This window comes from Acromyrmex echinatior, chromosome 14 (genome assembly GCF_024713525.1).
Source record: "Acromyrmex echinatior isolate Ae372 chromosome 14, ASM2471352v2, whole genome shotgun sequence".
NCBI classification, from domain to species: Eukaryota; Metazoa; Arthropoda; class Insecta; order Hymenoptera; family Formicidae; genus Acromyrmex; species Acromyrmex echinatior.
The window spans coordinates 4,921,043-4,943,175 of record NC_141865.1 but is presented as its reverse complement, the minus strand read 5'-3'; the positions used below and the strand labels follow the sequence as shown (position 1 = coordinate 4,943,175).

Genomic DNA, 22,133 nt, shown 5'->3' with positions numbered 1-22,133 from the left:
TAATAAATATTTTAATAATATTATTAAAATATTATAATAAAAATTATATTAAAATAAAATATTATATTAAAATATTATAATAAAATAAATATAATATTATAATAAATATATTATAATAAAAATATTATAATAAAAATTAATAAATACGTTATATACGTATTATAATAAAAATAAATAAATATGTTTATTCGAAAGTAAGTTTCACGTATATTTCGCTCAGACACCACCGCATTAAGTTTAAAGTAAATAGTATAATTATATGTACCGTCAAGGGACAGAACTTTATTTACATCTAATTGAATACACCTAATGTAATTAAATGTAAATGTAATTGGTCGCTAACATAGATATGAGATAATTAATATTAACAGAATCTATCTTTTGTGGAAATTTTTTTATAAATACTAACGTTTTTCTCGATGTAAGTGAAAATTAAAAAAGATCAAGTGAAATAACATTCAGGGATATTCAAACAATATTAGAATATAGTAACATTTAATTTTTAAGGAGAATCGTTAAATGTAATGACAAAAAATTGATTATAATTTTGGTAAATGACTTTGAGTATAAAATATTGAATAAACACAAGTTTAATTCTATAAAGACTTTATACTATTTGTAGTCACTTGAAACAAAGATAAATATGAGATATATATATTTACATATATACGCTTAATTAAAAAGTATGTATGACATATTGATAACTTTAATGCGCGCACAGTTTTATTATTCTCTGATTTACATTTTACTTATACAGCATACAATTATACCCACTCGTGTGAGATACATCTCAGATACAATTATAACATATATATATTTCAGCGAAATGTTCCAGCTTATATTCCATTCATAAATTTTTGATGTTTTCAAATAAAATGAATCGTGCTTGTATTTGTTAGAGTCAATTGTTTTAACGTAGCATATTTTTCATTCCTATTTTGTAATATGTAAGATTGTTGATTTGACAACAATAAAAAGTTTCAAATGTCAGTAACAGCAGATGGATATGTGAGAACAGGACGTTTTATAACGGTACTAAAACTAACTGCCAATAAATTTGATCTTGTATAAAGTGCAGAGTCAAGCCCCGACATGCCTGCTTTTTAATATGAATCCCCGATATTGGTGCAGCAGTGTTTCGTTTAGGAAGAAATTCGTAACTGCTTTGATCGAAACGTGCGTATATTTCCAGCGCTCTATTTACGACTTCTAAAATTTCCTGGAGAAAAAATTGGAAAGTACATCTGAGATCAAGAATAAACCTATCATTTTATGGATTTTAATATACATATATACATATATATGTGCGTATACGTTATACATATATTATACGTCACATATGTAACACACACAACTTGAAGTACTTAATTGTTGGGAAGATAAAAAGTTTTATTCCCTTTAAAAATTTTTTTATGGTGAAATTATAATGATTGGTGAATTAAAAACCACTTAAAAAGTTCATTATTAATTAATATTTTCTTAAGTTAAATTAATTGCTTTTTTGCAAGATATTCCCGAGTAGCTTATCTCCTTCAATTTTTTATGTTTATATTGTTACATTACATTTTTTTAAATAAAATCGTGAAATATCTAATATTTTAGAGATAATAATATACTAACTTACTTGATTTATACATATATACAATACACATTTGGTGAATATCGCAGCTGAATTACTTATTTAGAAATGTAATTAACACAAGATAATTAAAAATTAATATTTTATATGTACTTTTATTTTAAATATTAAATTTTAAATATCGTTATTTATCCTTTCATTTTTATTAATATAATGTAATTCATTCTAAAGAGATTTTTTTATATATACATTAAAATGTTCTAATTAATAATATCATATAATATCAGTGTCCGATTTTTAAATGATAAAATAAAATATTATTTCTACTTTCGCGAGATTATTCATATTTCATCATATTAGTTATAATTTAAAAATATTCTTGATAACCATTTTTCTATTTATATTCTGAGAAGAAGATAACAATTTCATGAAAGAATTATCATTTAAGAAATAACATAATATTTAATAACACATACACACACACACACACACACACACAGTACATATATAATTGTATAATATAGTTAAAATATATGTTATTAAATGCATTATTAAATGGTATTATATTAAACTCAATAATCTATAATATCTGCTTCTGAAATTAAAATACTTCATTGAAGCATAGCCGCAAAAGACATCTCGATTTTCAATCAGAGATCATCTTGCATCTGAAATATCTGTGTAGATATATTCCATCGACACATTGTACTATTGCATTTGTTAAATAAAGGAATGAAGACGTAGGCAACAAGCATACGCAAATAAGTAGAATATATCGATTGTTCATTTATACGATTTCACGGCGCTTTACCGTGCAACGTTCTAAGGAATAAGAGACATTTTCCGTTTCTTCCTCTATTTGTTCTTTGAAATATTGTCTCTTCTCTCTCTCTCTCTCTCTCTCTCTCTCGCTCTTTTCTCTTTATCTATCTCTGGGTCCGCGACCTCCACCTATTTTCGTATAGCAAGAAATTGGCAAGCCGCCACGACCGCTGCGCCTTCCGATCGCTCGACAAAACCACCGTAGCTGTCATCCGCCGCCGATTACGTCGATTACATCATGAGTCTCTCATCCCATCATGAAAATACATTCTCGTCTCACGATTTCGCGAGAGAATTTCACAGAAGGTTGCGAGCGTTTCTATTTGTACGATCGTGATGCCTCAAGACGACGCCGCCTTCTCTCGCCCACCAAATTCGCATAGATCGTAAACCACTTTTCCGTAAGAACGGTTTTGACTGTCGGGGATCGATACTCTTGCCTGCTCGTCTCTCCTGGTTCCAGGTCGGTAAACGCTGGAAATTCGAGGAGATTTACTTCGGCTCTACTCCGAAGAGTTCATTTTATGTGTATATTCTGAGCGACTGGTTTATGGATGATTTCATGGATAATTTCGTAGATAATTTCATTGTAAGCTAGATGCACATATTAAGTCTGAAATAAGTATTATAACAATATTAAACAGTTATTATGATTTTTATGCACAGATTATTTAGTTATATGCTATGAAAAATTTTGTCATTCTTTAATTATTATCTCTTCTTAGTGTTAAAAAATTATGATTAATATCTTCTTGTTTTAAAATACATATTTTTGCAAACGGAATTAATATTATACCAAATGATTACATAATGATTATTACGTGACATTTGCAGTAAGCTTTTGCAAAACATACACATGTACAATATTACATTAATCTGCCAGTATAATTAGCAATCTTCATGTTTTCAGTAATTTTCTGAATATTTAAATTTTTGCACGTATAAAAAAAAAGAAATTATATATCGATACTTTTATAAAGTAAAACGTAATTTTGAAATAATCTGCGAATAAACGAAATCCTTGGAACATTATATATTTTTAACAAAATAATTTAATTTTTATTCACTTATTCCAAATAATATAGCCAGAATAATATATGAGATTTCTTCAATAAAGACGTTTCTGCTTTTTAATAAAAGATAATAAAAGACAGTATGCACATGCAGCTATTTTTCCATGCACGTTATTTTTCCCAAGCAAATTTTATCCGAAATAGTTTCCAATCGTCAATATTATCTGCCGATAAGTTTGCACACAGCAGGTCTGATATGTAATTCATGTGTAGTATGGGTATTTCAACGAGACTTCGTATTTCGATCTTTTTATGCACTGTTTATAACATGGTACAGATCAGCTATCATATAATCGATGCACATATATTCTTCAGTATGTCCATTAATGATTTTTTCATTGGCAGTAAGGAGAAGTGCTACCTCGCTGCACGATTTTAAACTCGTTGCCTCGAATTGCGAAATCGCGTGAGAATTATCACGAACAAACTCGCGTGTAACGTTATCTATGTCGACAATAATGTCCATAAGAGTTTTCATAAATGTAATGCATACTGGAAAATTGTTTGTTTTTTCTACGTTAAGTAACAAGCTAATCTATTGTATATAATAGTTATTATAATAAGCATATAATATAGATGATGTGCATATTATCTATACAAATAAATAATTAAATGAATGTCCTAGAAATATCGCATTTTGCCATAAAATATTCTTTAATGTGAATTTAGAGTATCAAATTTTCTTAAGGAAAAATTTAAAGAATTCTTAACCTTTAAAAGGCAAGGATTTTTAAATTTTTACAGCTTTATCTTGAGTAAGATTTGTTTATTACAATTAATGTTTTTGTTTCAAAATATATCATTTTAGCATCTACTATTAGCAGCTTTCCCGTCTTGTGAAGATTAAATAAAGATTAAATAATTAAATTGATATGATATTTTAAATCGAAAAATTTCACAATTAGTAGTAAAATTAGCTCGAATATGATAGATACCAGAATAGCAAAGAATAGCAAATGGAAATTTAATTTTTGTATTTCGTAGTTAATTCAAAGCGAATGAAGTATCACGAACCTTTATATAGCTCATTCAAAACATAAGTATGTTCTATTGTTGTTCGCTTATCTATGTTTGTTATGAAAAAATAAAGCACTATATTAAACTTGGAAAAGAAAAATTTAAATAGTATATACCTTTCTAGAAGGCTAATTAAAGTGCAAAAATAGAAGAGCCACGCTACTCTTATATAACATATTCAAAGCATAATAGTAGACCATTGTTAGATATTCTAAAATAATAATTGAGTATTCAAATAATAATTAAAAACCGTTAATTATTTTGAGAAATATGAATACAGCTATAAATGATCAAATATTTTTTATTTAAATAAACACAAATGCCAATAAAATAATTAATAGAAAAATCTATATATTTTTTATTATATATTAACAATAAATAAATGATAAAGTCAATAATTAATAAAATGATAATACTTATAAAATAATACTTAATACTTAACGCAATAATTAAAACTTACAATAAATAATACAATATTATGCAATGATTACACGAATAAAGATCCTAATTAATTGCGATTAATTATCTTGTGAAAACAGACGATTCGCGCGCGGAAAAACATTCGACAAATTCATATCTTTGATAATACATATATTTAAAAGAATCTTTTATACTTTAATTAATAATGCATTATTCGGCTCCTTAAAACAATTCTAAGCTTCTTTAAATCTCGACTAAGTTTATTATATCGCAGACGCAGGTGTTCGAGCGAATAATCGTAGTCGCAGCAATCTCGAACGTATGACTTCATCCGTTTTCCTTCTGCCACTGGCAGGATATAGATCTCCTTCCTTACCCTACCCAATTTCTCGAAGCAATGAGCACTCGGTATTCCAACTTCGCGAATGCACACGGACGATCGACCGGCCGGCCGCGGCCAGGCGAATGATTTGGGCGCGAGCCAATCTGCGTGATGCCGCATCTGCATATCGTGAACACGAAAATAGCATAGCCCTGCTAATTTGTACCTATCTGCTTAGTGTTCGAAGCATCGCGATCCTCGCAACGTTTTCTTAATGGAAATGAAATCTATCGTGACATTCTTATAATTGGATTTGAATTGAATGATTTATATGTATATTTAGATCGAGAACGATGAATGAATACTTCTGACAGGATTCGAGACATCAAAAAGCTGTCTTGGGAAAAACTAAACTTTGCAAATTGAAAATTATGTATTCTTGTGCACGTGTAAATCACTTGTAAAAAATAATGTCAAATGCAGCTACGTTTTTGATTTTAAAATATTTGCTAATTAATATGACGAAAGTAACATCTCGAAAGACTACTATTTTTAATTATGAAAGACCATAATCCATTTTAAACAAACATATATTATATGCTTAACTTTGCAAAATAGTCTGCAATTAATTATATTGTATATATAAATATGAAATTCTAGATGCAACTAAAATAAAAATACTCATAAATTCATTAAACTACAAGCACATGTAATATTAATAATAAGTCAAAATAATATTAATATTAATAATATACTAAAAGCACAGAAAATAATCAATAAGTTATTATTCATTAGTGTATAATTAATGTATAATCTTACATGCAAATCTTAAACTATTGCTAGGAACATGAAGATCCAAAGAAATCTTAATATTTTGCATAATTGCAAAAATATTAGGTGTTGGAATTAATTCGTAGCGTTTTACAAGTGATGGGAAGTACTTTCATTAATGTATTTTTTAATGCTCATGTGAAATAAATAACATTCTTTCATTAAAAAACGCTACGAATTAATTCCAACACCTAATATTTGATCGTTTTTTTTGCAAACTTGAATATGTAAATTCTCTTTGTTATCTATAATTAATATATAATATTATGATATTCTCTTTGCGCCTTTCTATTAAATAGATAATAGAAGATCAAAGAGGAGGTGCATCACATTTTGCGGCATTTTACTATGTGCACTAAGAATGAACGCGTAGTATGTATTATTCTCATAATACATTACTCGACTTGGAGGAAAAGGTTTTTCTTGCAAACCGACGTGACCACTGCTCATATATCTCAGTTTCATGGCTTTAATGTCACATTATACTATCACGCAGCGCATATAATAGATTGTGTGATGGAGAAGTCAGTTAAAGTCTGTACACCTTTTAAAATTGATTTATTACCACGTGTACCGAATTATTCCAGTTATTTTAATATCCACAATTCAATACAATATGATAACTCTGTATATAACAAAAAGACACAACTGATTCAATAAAATAATTGTGGTTAATCTTGACACTCGAAACATTGATCGCTAAAGCAGACATTCGCAATCTATAGAAAAATTTATCAAAGTTGAATGACTTCATTTAAATTATTGGAATTTTAGAGAAATCTTTTAAAGAAATCCATTTTATTATAATATGTATTTTTAGAAATTAATTTGAATCGAAGAAAAGAGAACAAATCATAATTAACTCAATTTTATTAGGATATTATAAACAATATTAGGATATAATATTGTGCATTATCGTTGTTTTCTTTAAAATATTTTCTTAATTATTGATAGAAAGATTTAAAAAATTATTTGACGATGGAAGCAATTTATATATAACAATTATATATATTATGTTCTGAGAGTATTAGGCAATTTTAATTAATTAAGAATATTTATGTACTTTTTGATAATAATTAATTAGTCCTCTCTTTCTCTCTCTCTCTCTCTCTCTCTCTCTCTCTCTCTTTCTGTTTCTTTCTGTAAAAAATAAAAATCATTATATTATGATAATAAAACATGCAGGACATTGTTTAATTGGTTATAATGGTTATATTGTGAAAATAACCAGGTATTAACACAGGCCAATGTACTAATTATATTTCCAAGAAACTCATTAAAACATTAACGATTTTATGAGCAGATGTATCTATGTAAGCAAATTATCGCGCAAAGGACCACAGCGAGCGCGCTAACTTATTCAGGACTTAACACAATACGCGCCTTCTAGTGCGCGCATATGTCATTTTCTCCGGATATTCGCGTGCAGTAGAATTTACACGCTACGAAAAGGTTTTGCATCTGACTGCGGTCGGATTTAACGTTCCAAAGCTTTTAGGCAAAAGTTCTACCTTGAGATGTTGCTTTTAATAAAACTCACTTTCGAACGATCGCGCTATATCCATAGCATATTTGATACTAAAAGCATCAACATATTACATCTTCTATAACTTTATTTGATTTACCTGAAATATTAATGCATCACCATTTCAGTTTTGGAATTCCAAGAATTCTACAACTATACCAACGAATTTATATAATCGCAATTTAACAAAAATTTCTCGTTGAAACGCACCATTTATAGATTGTAATTACAGACGGGAAGAAACATATAGCAATGACGAAACGTTAGTTTAGATTTCCAGGACATTAGATATGAATTATAAAATTAGAAACTATAAAAACATAGTCCTTTAATCGCTTGAAAGAAGAATTTCTGTATAAATCAGTGGACCGTATTCAAGATTTATTAATTCTTCATATTTCTTTATTGATATTTTCTTTTTTGTTTCAGTATATATGTTTGCAAAATATATGACGAATTACACACAAAAAAGAGAACTTTTAGTGGCACTATAGTATTTATATATTATCACGTAAAAGTTTTGTGATTCTAAGAAAAAAATCAAATGTCTATTCAAGTCACGCGTTATTATACGTGCATGATTTTCTATGTAATATCCTATCAAATTTTGATCAATTCTAGCAGTTTTCCCCTGTGAAACAACCGATAGAACTTGAGATTAGTATATCTACTATCAGGATTAGTCTGATTGTACCTCCGTGATCATCAAGATCCCAATAATAATTCTGCGGAATTGGGAGTCGATGGTCTAAGGTAGAAATTAGTTATAAGTGTCTAGAATCACTAAGAACATCGTACATAATGGAATTTACAAAGTGAGCAATTAACAATCAATTGCTTAAGGCCGTGGTTTGATATGCATTGTCAGTATTGAAAATCTATAATATATGTAACATGAATTATAGACTTTAAGTAATATCAATATATATCGAAACACATCTTTAAGATACAATTTTCGATATATCTAGCAAACGCTGATATTGTTTGTAGTTATTTTAATATCAAATAATATCTTTTAGGGTAACTCCGGCAAATATGCCACGCTGGGATTTACGCCGCAGAAAATAGAAGTCAGAAAATAGAAAGAGTGGGGGTAATTTTCCCGCAACCACTCTGTTACATGCTTTTATGTTATATTAGTATTGTGTTATGATTTCTTACTGTTAATATTAATAAAATTATTGTGAGTTGAATCGATTTATCACTGCGTTAAGTAGCGTCATAAATTATAATCTACATAAAATGATTATTGTAGGACAAAAGATTTAGTGGTTATTTCATGATACATGAGTGAGAGGAATAATAAAGCATGTTGTATGACAAAATACAAGTAGTTTGCTCTTGTATTCTTTTAGTTTGTTGTATGTCTCACCTGTTTGGGATATATAGCATTTTTAACAGGCGGGATTTATGCCCAAAGCATACAAAATGCACAGATTGAATTCAGTGCACAACAAACACATTACATGAAATATGTATTTCATGTCGTAATATTTGTAATATATATATAGGATGTATGACAAAAATGCAAGGGTTTAAAAAAGTTAATTTTTTAATATAAATATTTCGGATTTTTAATATTTTTTTCATAATATTATAGTAGACAGTACAAAGTTTTTACTGATATAATTTATTTGAAATAACAGTCAATACTTAATAAATTAAGTTTTCGATGCGGCGTATATACCGAAGTTTCTCTACTACATTTTGATGTTGATTTTGGTCGTTAAAATAATGTCAGCTTATTTTAGTGAATATTTTTGTATTAATATATAATTCTATAAATTCTGACAAATTTGAAAAATCTCCGCGAATTTGTTGATTTGCTATTATTTCAGAAGTTTTTTATTCCGTTTGAAACGTATAAGCATTTTTACATTTTTATTTTGAATTTCGTTAACTTAAAAACTGTCAAATATATTTTAAACAAATTCTAGTTACTCAAAAACGTTTTATAATTTTGAAATGCACGAAAATTGAGATTTCATAAAATAGAATGTTCATTTTCGAGTAATAGGTATAAAGAGAAGCAGCATACGATATAGCCGAAATGTTGCATTGGTAAATTGTTATGTATTGAAAACATTTCGTGAAATATTTATCTAATTTATGTTTAAAACATCTCTCTTTTGCTATATTATTTTTATAAATATAGTGATTAATGTATAATTTTTGTCGTACACATCATCCCAAGGGTTCGCATTATCGATTATATCATAATCGAATTATATCATAATATAATTATATATTTCCGGTATCGTCGTTTTAAAATCAAAGAGTTTCAATACGATATATATTTTTATCTGGGAGATTATATTAAACAAATAAGTATATATTTAAATAATTAAGCAAGTTATTAACTTGAAAAAATTAATCTCTATAAATATTTTCGATAATGATGAATAATTTATACATCCTAATATTTAAACAATCGCAATTGAATATTAAAATATTTATAATTACTTACTTCTTTTGGTACTGTTTGAAATATAATGTTTTGAAGTATAATGTTTTAAACGTTTATTTTGAATTTATTAATTAATTTAAAAATTATCTAAACTGTCGCCAGTTTTATATGAAGAAGAATTTAATTTATGTATATAGATCATTCTGACTCTATATCTTGATTAAATACATCACTTCATTTCTGTTCTCGAAAGAACGCGATAATAAATATAAACATTCATTTAAACGCTCAGATTATTAGATAAATGCAACTTTATTTTATATCAGTTTTATATCATCCTATAAAACAGAGATGCTAAATATGAAACGGCAAAGCCAGGCATGAAACGCAACAACATATACTGTTAAACAAGATCACTGGTCATGGATTTAGAATCCGAGATATCGTTCTGCCTTTTAGTAGTAGTTAGTCGACGATAAGCTGTAGAGCAATATCTGCCAGTTGACAATTCAGAAATAAAACGAAATAAAACGTCTTAATCCCATCCCAGCAAGTGGCATTTGGCTTCTGCTACCACGTTGTATTCCCATGGGTAAACTAGTCATCGTGTATTCACCATCTTGCTCGGTCTCCCGGTAGTGTAACTTGTGCACCGTTACGGCTTCACGCATCATATGCGCAGCCGATCTGCGGAAGAAATTTGATATATCGTGAGCTAACCGAGCTGCAGCAAGATGCGGGTAGAACTCCCTTCCTGTGTATCTTTTTCGACCGCCATTCTTTCGGTTCTCCAACGTAAGGTGTAGTGTTACACTGGTATGATGATTTTCCCTTCCCGCCGGGATGACTGATCTGCACAATCATTTGGGTTTAGCAAACCCAAGCTTAATAAATTGCAACACACATAAATTTACAAATCACATCCATATATTTTTATGAATGATAGTGCAATAAATAATTCGGGGACAAGTGAAAGCAAAATACAATTTTATTTAAGAATAATGAAAAGAATAAGAACAAAATCAATATTTAATAAATGAAGCAAAATAGAAAGAACTGAAGCTTTTATACTTATATTTTTTAATACGAATAAAAAATATTTTTAAAATTTGTTATTGTTAAAATTTTAAGTATTCAATATTTGAATCCTTAATTCGATCTCATGATGAATTATTTAATTTTGGAATCAAATTTTCTTAATGAAAATATATATTAATGCAGCGTTAATAGATAATACACTATGAAGCCATTCTAAAACTTTCTATTTCTAAAAAAGTCACATCGAATTAATTTTTGTAAATATCCTATTCATATATAAAATATCAAAGCAGATCAAGACGATAATTTTAGATTAAATAAATAAATAATGAAAAAAAAATGTATTTTCAAAGCAAATTTTAATTTTATACATTTTACAATTGAATAAACAATTATAATGTAACATACATTCGAAGTTTCATTTATGATACTTTTACGTTTATCTTCGATAATATATCGCAATCAAAATTAAATAGATGTTAACATGCATCTTTGCAACATATATTTTACATGATTTAAAATAAAATTTTGTTGCATGCAATACAATGGAAATAATTTATGATTTTTGTAGAGTCTTAAATCTTATTTTGTATGTATTGTATACTATGTATTGTATTTTGTATGTATTGTATACTATTTTTGTTTAAATTTTAATATAAAAATAATAATTCCCTGAAATCAGGCAGTTATCAAAGTTGGAAGTTATCAACTGAAATTAAACAGTAAAAGACTCGGAGAGTTGCCTCGTATTAATATTGTGCAAATCGATTATTCACAAAATTTATAATAATTTAACGAAAATAATTCATCTCGAAAGGTTTAAATATTAACAATTGATTTTCAACTCGCAATTTCCTCTGTATTATGCTGAAATTTTTTGTTCTAAACACATAATTAGTGTATTCAATCAATATTCATATTAAATTGTATTTAATATTTCTGGAGTTTTTTTCAAAAAAATTACGAGCAAATGAAAAACTTTTATCATTGTATTTATATTATAGTGAACGTCGTAAAAGATGTATTCAAATATATTAAAAATATGTTTGGATTTTATACTAATGAAAATTAAAAAATAAATTTTATAGAAGTTAAACTTGTTCGCGTGATATGTTTGCAAAAAATGAAAGTACATATAATATTTATTCTAAAATAAGTCAACTGAAAAGCTTACAAAGTTTATCAAAAATATCAGTTTTCATATAAATTATTGGTAATATAAATCTCTTTAAATACAAATAGCTGACTAATATTTTTAATAGCCAACTCAAATAATTTTTTTGTCATACAATACACTTGTGAGCTGCAATATATTTACAGATTATTTCAACCCATGTGTATATTGTTTTATAGTTATTTGTTGTCATCATCACATAAATAACACTTATAAACATCAAAAAATGAAACAAAATGATACTATTGATCATTCTCCGTGTCGATAACCGCATACGAAAAAAAAAATTGCAGATATCCCCAACACGTTATATATATTGGTAACTATGATTTATTATATATGGATCTAAGCGTGTACCTGTCAGTTCGATCTGACAGCCCAACTATTTTAATCTGAAATTTCGGCAAATAACTCGTGACGGTTTTTCGCGCGTCGCATTGTATTTTCACTTCGTTATTAAACAACAAATTATATTATTGGCCCAGATGCTTTTAAGCTAAGATCTGTTTGGAAAGCACGAGGGATTTTTATTCGAAAATAAACGCAACGACTTATTTTAATATTTTAACAGTAACGCAAACGGCGCGAGACAGAAAATGCAAAGATAGTTTCTTTTAATAAAAGAAAAAGGAAAAAAAGATCAAAAAATGTCAACTTCTGCGACCACAAGCTTAAGCATCAGCTTTCCAGGTAGTAAGCTAATGTTATTTGTCATCATTTTGAAAATAGTATTAAAGTCATTTCGACATCAAAATCCAGGAGACAAAATAATACGCGATGAATAAAAAAATATGTCGAAATTGTAGATTTATAATTAAAATTAAATTTAGAATATTAAAAAAACAGCAGAAACGATAAATTATATAATTTATAATAGAAAACAATTTTTTATTATAATAAATATAACAGAGCATCATTTATATTAAGTATCATATAGTCTTATAAGTGATTTATATGTATAGAAGGTAAATAATTTGTTCACATGTATGTAGAAATCATACCAGCATTTATAAATTATAAAACTCGCGTCAAATTTAGATATATGATGAACATTATTTACACTTTAAAAAAATAATTACTTGTTTCTTCAAACCAAAACGGAAGATGCTTTTTCATCATTACATTGCTATCTCCTGGTCCTCAGACTAGAAAGCTCTCTCGGAAATTCCCACATGTAGCAGCAATAATATTGTTAAAATCTATAATCATCATGATATTTAATACATAGCGTGACACTGTACAATAATTTTCTACATTAAATTTATCTCGAGTTACGAATAATGAGAAAACAACAGCTGTAGGCGATCATCGCGTCTTATTCTCTTACATCTCGAGCATATAATGTAGAAGAGCAAATCGAAAAGTTGTTTACATGGTGTAACACCTCAAATACTGTTTATCAGAGACCTATATTTTCGTACGATCTCGGATCGTGTTAGATGATCACATTAAATAATTTTAAATTTGTAATCGAAATATGATGAACGCATATTAAATTAATGATTTCACACGTAAACGTATTTTGTTACACTGTGTAATTTATTTCTTAACGTTACCTGTGATATTTTGCCACGATATTTTACCAGCCTCGTCATCACTGCATTTCCCGTGAGATTTTGCAGACCGTATCGTTACGAGGCAGACTTAACGTTCGCAAGCTAGTTTGATCTTTTTCTGTTAATAGCATTTTTGATGAACATCGGATGGTGAACATTCAAGAGAACACTTCTATGAATATGAGAAGCTCGATTGTGAATTGTGCTCTTATGCCATATTATGCTCTTATATATTCAGTCATCCGAAAAGAGCTGCAATGTTGATATTCTCTTAGGACAAATTATCTTTTCTCTTTTTCTGTTGTACTAATTTTTTAACAAGTTAAAAAAAGAACAAATATGAAAAAAAAAATCATATCAAATAAATATTTCTTTTGTTCCATAAAAAATGTAATTCTGGATTATATTCATCCGAATGCACTCAGATATCATTTTATTCTCGTTTAACATTCAATGAACAATAAGAATAAAATGATATATCCTGAATGCAGTAGATCTTGAAATACGTCGGATAAATCTGCTTTCATAGTGTCAAACATTTAAATCTGAGGATATATAATTATTCTTGCTAATTATTCGAATTTGAAGAACGCACTAATTTCGATAAATTTTGTAATATGTATACTTTAGGATACGTAATAAAATATATATACTTATTTTATCTGAAAAAAGAATTTGCTGAATTATCAAAAAGGAAGTATAAAAATTAAAAATCTTTAATTATATATATATTTTATTATTTTTAATTTCATCTCTAGAATCTCTCACATATAATATATGCAATACAGTAAACATATAGCATAAAAAGATCTCCTTACAAAGATAGGCTGGGATATTCTCTTGGTAAAAGATAAGTGTATCTAAGATTAAAAGAATGGATGATAACTAGGATGATAACTGTGGGATAGTCTTTACTCAACGAGAAGATACTCATCTTTATGGTCTGCATTCTCACTTTTCTAGCAGCTATTCTCTAATGTATGCCACTGCATACGAAGCTGGAAGTCTAAAAGCCACGTTACTTTTCTCTGTAACGATGCAAGCGATAAACGCGATTGATAATTTAGTTTATTCGATAGCAAGAGATAGCTTTTAGAATAATGTGATGACATATTTTAAATTATTCGGTCATTGAATTATTAATAATTTTTTAAACAATTCCTAAACAGCTATTGTTCCAAATGTCTCATTATACTATATATCCAATTTACTATAATTCGATACAGTTCAATTCCTTTAATAATACAAGCAATCGAAGTTTAAAAGATTAACTTATATTTTTATGAGGCTTTATTTTTATCAAAGAATAGTTATATCAAATTTCAATATATTATTTTAGAAAGTCTAGAAACGAGACTAAATGCCATTTATTGTTCATTGAGTTTCTAGACGAGACAATTCTTTTAATTTTCTAATGAGGCAACGCGAAAAATTTTTAATGGAGTGAGAGAACGTTTTCAAGATTCCTGTTATAGATTGCTCTATTCAGAGAAACTGTCAATATTAGTTCCAAACTTAAACTTTTATGATTTATAGCAGCATGCATATAAGAGTGAAAGTATAGTCAAATATTCCGCCTGTTGCCAATCATACGCTGTTATTTATAATATATGCATAAAGTTGTATATACCGAAACGGCAAACTCGTTTCGGTACATACAACTTTATGCATATATTATAAATAACAGTAGTATCGAGGGACACGGCACGTATGTATTTGTAAAAAAAAATGCTACACAATGATACATGTATGCATCAGAATAAATGTCGCAGCTTAGAAAAAAAGATTAGTTCGCAGCGCATACATTTTTCAGTTTAAAAACATCCGAGCGAACTCGTACGCGTGAAACGCGTAGATCATGAAGCTTAATCAAATTTAATTGTCCGTTTCCTATGCGGACATACGTTAACGGCGAACGCAGTGCATACCTATACCAAACTCCAGTCAAATCTGTCTCTTCTCGTGAGAGAAACCGAGTTCAACAGCTGGAATATTTTTAACCATTTTAACATTATGAACCATTTTAACTTTTTACATTATCAGCGACGAAATTTGTATTTTTTACTAAATAATGTGTCTCTGTACACAGTAAAAAGTTATACATAAAATTACAATAATTGTAGTGGATAATTTTGAAAGCTACTATTAAAGACGTATATTTACACACATGTAAAAAAGTCACAATTTACCAATAAAATTGCTCTTGGTAATAATTACATAATTTGGAAAAGTAAATTTTTAATTGAAGCTAAATTTATAGAAACATTTACGAATTAATTCGCCAACAAATTATGTACAATTTTTTAAAGTTATGTTATTGGTATGTATATAATATAAAAATGCAAATAATATAATATGTGTGACATTACCATTATTGATATATTATTGATGTATCATTTATATTTAAATATTACCATTATATGATTATAAAAAATTATATTTATATATATTTATATATATTGTATATAAATAATACAGAAAATGTAAAATATATTATTATTTATCTAATGTAAGATATATTTACATAATTATAATTAAATAAAGTATCAATTTTTAAAACACAATTTAAAAAAAAAAAGCACAATTTTATATATTTCTACTATATAAATTGTATAATATTTATTATGTATTGTTTATACAATTTTATATACTTTTTTACAGTGCAATAAAGCAAATTTTTTTTATTTCTTGTATTCTTGAGACAAGAAATTGCTTTGTAAATAATTATAAGCTTTTAAAACATCTGCTTATTACATACAAATTATCAATTAGATACTTCAGCTTTCCGAACAAAAGATGCCAATTTTATTATGTTCATTATCGGAAAAATGCATTGATGCACAAAATGATTAAATCGTGACAATTTAATATAAATGCAATATCTCTTAAATACTTTTCCCGGTTTTTATCAATTTGGCAATAATCAATTTAATATACAGAATGTTCTACCTTATTCATGGATCTTACTAGCCGTAATTATTCTACAAAGAAGAAACTAAAGAACATATAAAAATTACTTATTAATTTATTTCATATACGTATTTATAATGAAAAATGTTTGTTTCATTATATCACACTATCAATCGCTATTTCCGCTGCGTTAAATCCTCTATTTATCTAAGCGAGAGAGAAACCCGCATTTATTGCTCACTGCTTTGGAAAAGCTTACGATATCTCAGTGACGGTCTTCGTATTTGCTCGATGCCATCATCGCTCGAGTGGCGCTTAACCAGCAAGTCCGAGTGGAAAAGTTCTTTGTGAACGTTTTGCTTGCAGAACGACTTGCCTGCAGATCGAAGGGTTATTGCAGATTTCGGATGTGTTCTAACAATTCGCAACAAGACTAGGATATTGTCATGTTGCCATCCCTCCCGAGATGAACTCCTATCTCTCTCGCTCAAAAGTTACGAGAACAGACTCGACTAGTTACACAGTGACTGTCAGGTTACAAAAGAACGGCATGCTATTGACCAAACCCGTTGGTTTCCGGTAACGCGAAGAGACATACTTGATGCAAACACTGTTATTCACCGATGATCGATGAGTACGGGCATTTTTCTCAGCTATCCGATAGACTTGTTCGAGGGCGAACTGGCGAGAGAGTCAAGTGTCTGTCGGTATCAACGTCTCTGAGCGAATCGTTGATGTTTTTGCAATAAGTTTCAAGTTGATGCGATCGAGTTGACAGCGTCGAACGAAGTTAAAATTAATGAAACGTCATTGTAACAAAAGTAAAATTCGATGAATTAAAGATAGAAAAAGATATTGATAGGTGAATGAGAGAAAATGCTTGAGAGAACGTATTATAAGAGATACGCGGAGATAGAATACATTTCAAATTTTTGTTCAAATTACTCCAAATCTAAAAGATATGACTATTCTTAGGAAAAAATATTTTTAAGGAAGAACAAAAAATCTAACTAAAGTCTAAAATCTCATCATTATGATTGAGACAACAAAAGATAACATTTTTCACAAAAAAAAATTACAGTGACTATCATTTATTTACGATTGTTTAGTCATAGAATTTTTTATTCATGTAGTAATACTGTGATGTGCATTTACCAGAGAAGTCATGGCTAACAGCAGACCGCGATACGAACAAATGTTGAAATAATACTGAACTTTACGAGAATAGATTAAACGTTGGAGTGTAAATGCTGTGGTGGAATTCGCCGCATCGTCGTCCGCACAGTTAACCACGAACGGTTAGTTAATGCGTCGCGTAGCAGAATAAATAGATTATTAGACAAAAAGACTAGGAACGTACGTGAATTTCTTGATTTTCCTTTAAATTACGTCTGCTTAGCTTATAGAACATAAATAAAATATCTGAAATAAGTTTAAATGAGCAAAATAATTATGAAAAGTGTATCTACTTAATAACGTTGTTTGTTGCGTTATTGATGATTTTTATTTTTGTAAGAGATAATTAGTAATTTATAGAAACAGAAATTATCGCTATATAAAAAAATAATTTGGTAATTATACTGATATTATTTTTTTTTTATTAACTTTATACAACTTGAACAGCACTACATCAAATGTAATAAAACAATACAATAAAGAGCGAATACAAATCGAGTACAATAAGCAATGCAAATAAATTATTTAATTTATTTATTTAATAAAATTGAAATGAAAACAATACATTAAAAATTTCCACACATTTCGTTATATACTTGAACTATCTTCAGCACATAAAATCTTCAATTAAAGTCAATTAATATAAAAAATTCCATGATTCGAGAGAGAGGTCGGAAGATACAATTCCGAGAATATCAGCAATTAATGATTGCATAAAAAGAGAAAACTGTAGTGAAGATGGTTTTGATCATGATTTAACAAAGTGCAGTAAATCGGAAGAATGTATTAATAAATTATAAGACGAATCAAAATTAAAAAATTAATAAAACAGCAAGAATAAAACATGATGAAGTGTATATAATTGCAAAGTCACTTCTGTCTCTGCTGTTTTATTAATTTTAACTCGTTTTATAATTTATTAATCACATTTTTCTGATCTACTGTACTTGATTAAACTATGATTCAGAGCCAATATTGTCTTTTTTTGATTTTGCAACTTAGTTTCCTGAAATTGAAGCCTTCGATTTCTGTTTGAATCATAAGATTTTTTCTATTGATTGACTGATTTCTACTTTATTTGAAGATTTTACTATGGATAGTCTAAATATGCGATGAAACGTATGACAATTTTTAATAGATTAATTTCATTTCAATCTTATTGAGTAAATGATTTACTTGCGCACTGTTTACTGCAATCCAGTTTATATTTACTTTTTCTTATATTAATTTTATTACACATTTTATATTCTCGAGTCATTAATTATTTTATACATTACACCGATTTTATAACAAAATATAATAAATTTTTAAAATTGCTAAGATGAATAATAATCTTTTTGTTGATTACATTATATAAAAATAGATTTTTCACGTCAAGAAGAGTTTTCCAATAGACCGCAATAGCTGTTTTAATGCATTACAAGTACTTTTGGAACAATGAACGTCCGCGATGGTAAATGCATATTTAATATTAACGAAAACTTCGTTGCAATTCCGGATCTAAAAAATGTTATATAATTATAAACTCAATAAATAGTCTGTGTGTGCAATGCATAACAAAATTACAATCTATGCTTTAATCTATCTATTGTTTATATTATCGTCATTAGTAAAAATTGCATCGCGATTGTGGCATATCGAGAATAATATGATGTATTTAATTAACAAAGGATGCAGAATTATTGACTTTATTGTCCATTATTAGTCATTAAAAATATCTGATACATACCTATTAATACAGTATAACGATAACGCTGATTTATACGTATAATACAATTTATAATATAATTTATTTGCCTTATACTTAAAAAAGACATAAAAATTTGAAAAATATTTTTTCATCTTACATACATTTTTTATTAATTTTAGATTATATATATTTAATCTAAGTGTTTTTATAAGTTTTATAAAAATTTTATATAAAATATCACAGAGCTAAAAAAATTTATTTTTTAAAATAAATAATATCTTTAATGGCATGTTAATAAAAATATCATTTATATCGCAATATTAATAATTTATATTTATTTGAATATTAATAATTCATACTATTAATACACAAAGAGCTCACCAATATAGTTAATGGATCTTTAAAGAGGAAACCTTTGATAACGCTTGTAGAATAATGCTGAGTTCTCGAAGCGATCTGATTGATAGAATTGGTCCTATTCAAATGAGAAGTAATCGAAATCGAGCCATCGAAGCGTATATCTAGGAAGTAATTTAATGCGATATTGCACATGATGCTGCATCCTTTATCGAGTAAACAAATTGAAAGTAAGAGAGTTATAAGGAACAATAATTATATCGTCTTCATTCACAAAGATAAAAATGCGCGTTTCAAAATTTCGATTAATTTCTCTCTCTCTCTCTCTCTCTCTCTCTCTCTCTCTCTCTCTCTCTCTCTCTCTCTCTCTCTCACTCATTCTTTAAAAATAATTAACCCTAGTAAGTCATTGTTATTTTTAGTTACCTTCTCGGTCTCATCAGGATTTGTGAAACCTTGCAACTTTGTCACGCTATATCTCTGGACTGAGTAGATATTTTTTTGCTTAGAATATGAAATTTATACCTTGAAGTCAGACAAAGACAGATAAATATGAATCAAATAAATAATATTTTTAATTAATTACAATGCTTCAAAGAAATGTTATTGGAAAAATTTGCAAAAAATGACCACTTTGGATAAAAATTTTAAAATGTTTAATAAATAGAATAAAAAGCGGGTCTATTTATTATTTTAATATTCCAAGATTCCAATTTAAAATTTAAATTTAATTCGGATTCTCAAATTATATTATAAAAAAATTAAACAATGCAAAAATATCGCACAGGGTACGTTGAACTCATGAATGACATACTAGGGTTAAATATATTTTATTACCTTGTGTATTATAATTTTCACTTTGCTAAAGAACTTTGTATTTCAAAAGAAAAAGTCCAATTTTAATGTTTTAAAATGTCATTTCACGCTTTCCAATATTCTGTTACAATTTAGACATTTTATGGGTAAAATGTATGTGAGTTTCTTGTACAAGCAGATATGACTACCTTTTGCTATTCATATAAACACGTTGATTTTAAAATATTTATTTTAAAGCGTGCGATGCAAGAGAGCGTTTATTTGTTCTATGGCGCATTTTTTTAAAGTTCGAAATATAGGTCATTCGATCCGACTTTGTCGAAACTAAAGTATTTGATAAACCGTTCAAAATTCATTTGTCAAACTGGATAAAAGAGGCGGCTCTGCGATATCTGAATAATGGTCGTATATCGACGTCAAGATAAAATGATATTGAGTGCAAATATTAAAGCGGTACTTTTTTTATTTTCGATGACAGAGAATAGGCTTGATTTTCGTTCGAAAAGTTTTCACGTTAATACTTGCTCCGAACTACACCCAATTGTGATGAAATAGCTCATTGGAAAAACATATCTCATGGGATTTTTGTCACATCAACGTCGATAACTTGTACGATCGAGCTGTATAGAATATAATCGAGCTGTATAGAATATAATCGATATATGCTTTTAAATGGGTACAATAATATTTATTCTATCAGTCGTATTAAACGGTGCGTAGCATTAAGTTAGCTTTTTGCCTTTCATCATAACTATAGTTTCAAATTAAACTATAATTTATAATACGGGGGATTACAGTTTAAATATACTTAATATTAAACAAAGTACTTTTTAAAATCGTAATATAAATACCTATATATATCAACTAAGAAATGAAAGTTTTGAACTGTCAAGTTGGATTTTTAATGCTTAAATAATTCGATGTGAATTTTATATACTTATCTAATCCTGCAATCTGTATGCTGAATTTAATTTTTAATCTTGAAATGCAATCCTAACAGAATTAGAATGGTAATATTACAAATTAATTTGGCAAGCAAATTAATAATATTAATGCTTATAGGATATGCAGAAAAAAAAATATAAATAATAATTTGATGCTAATAAGCATCTAAAACTTGTAAATAATTAAATATAATTAAATATTAAAATATAATTAAAAATAATTAAATATAATTATAAATAACAAACATGATTTTTTATAATTTTTCGAAAAAGATGAGATAATCTGTTATTGTGCTGTATGCTTAGTTTATAGTTCCAAAATATTAATAATTGCAAACACTATATTATGTTAGATATTAGATAATAACAAAATTTGAATATGCAATGTTCTATCGCAAAATAATAGATTGTTGTCCAAAAAAGGGATACGAAAGGATTAAATAATTCTGCTGAATAATTCCGATCGTTTCACAAAA

General features: G+C 27.7%; 1 protein-coding gene and 1 long non-coding RNA gene across 16 annotated transcripts in view; one reads left to right on the top strand and one right to left on the bottom strand.

The window, feature by feature from the left end:
* nrm (neuromusculin) overlaps positions 1–22,133 on the top strand; it is a 174,274-nt gene that overhangs the window by 52,717 nt on the left and 99,424 nt on the right. The gene's annotated exons all lie outside the window — the stretch shown is intronic.
* Positions 160–22,036, bottom strand: LOC147907379 (uncharacterized). The gene is made up of 2 exons (XR_015547461.1): positions 13,765–22,036; positions 160–13,407 (listed from the first exon to the last, which is right to left on the bottom strand). It is a non-coding gene; the product is annotated as an uncharacterized LOC147907379 (long non-coding RNA).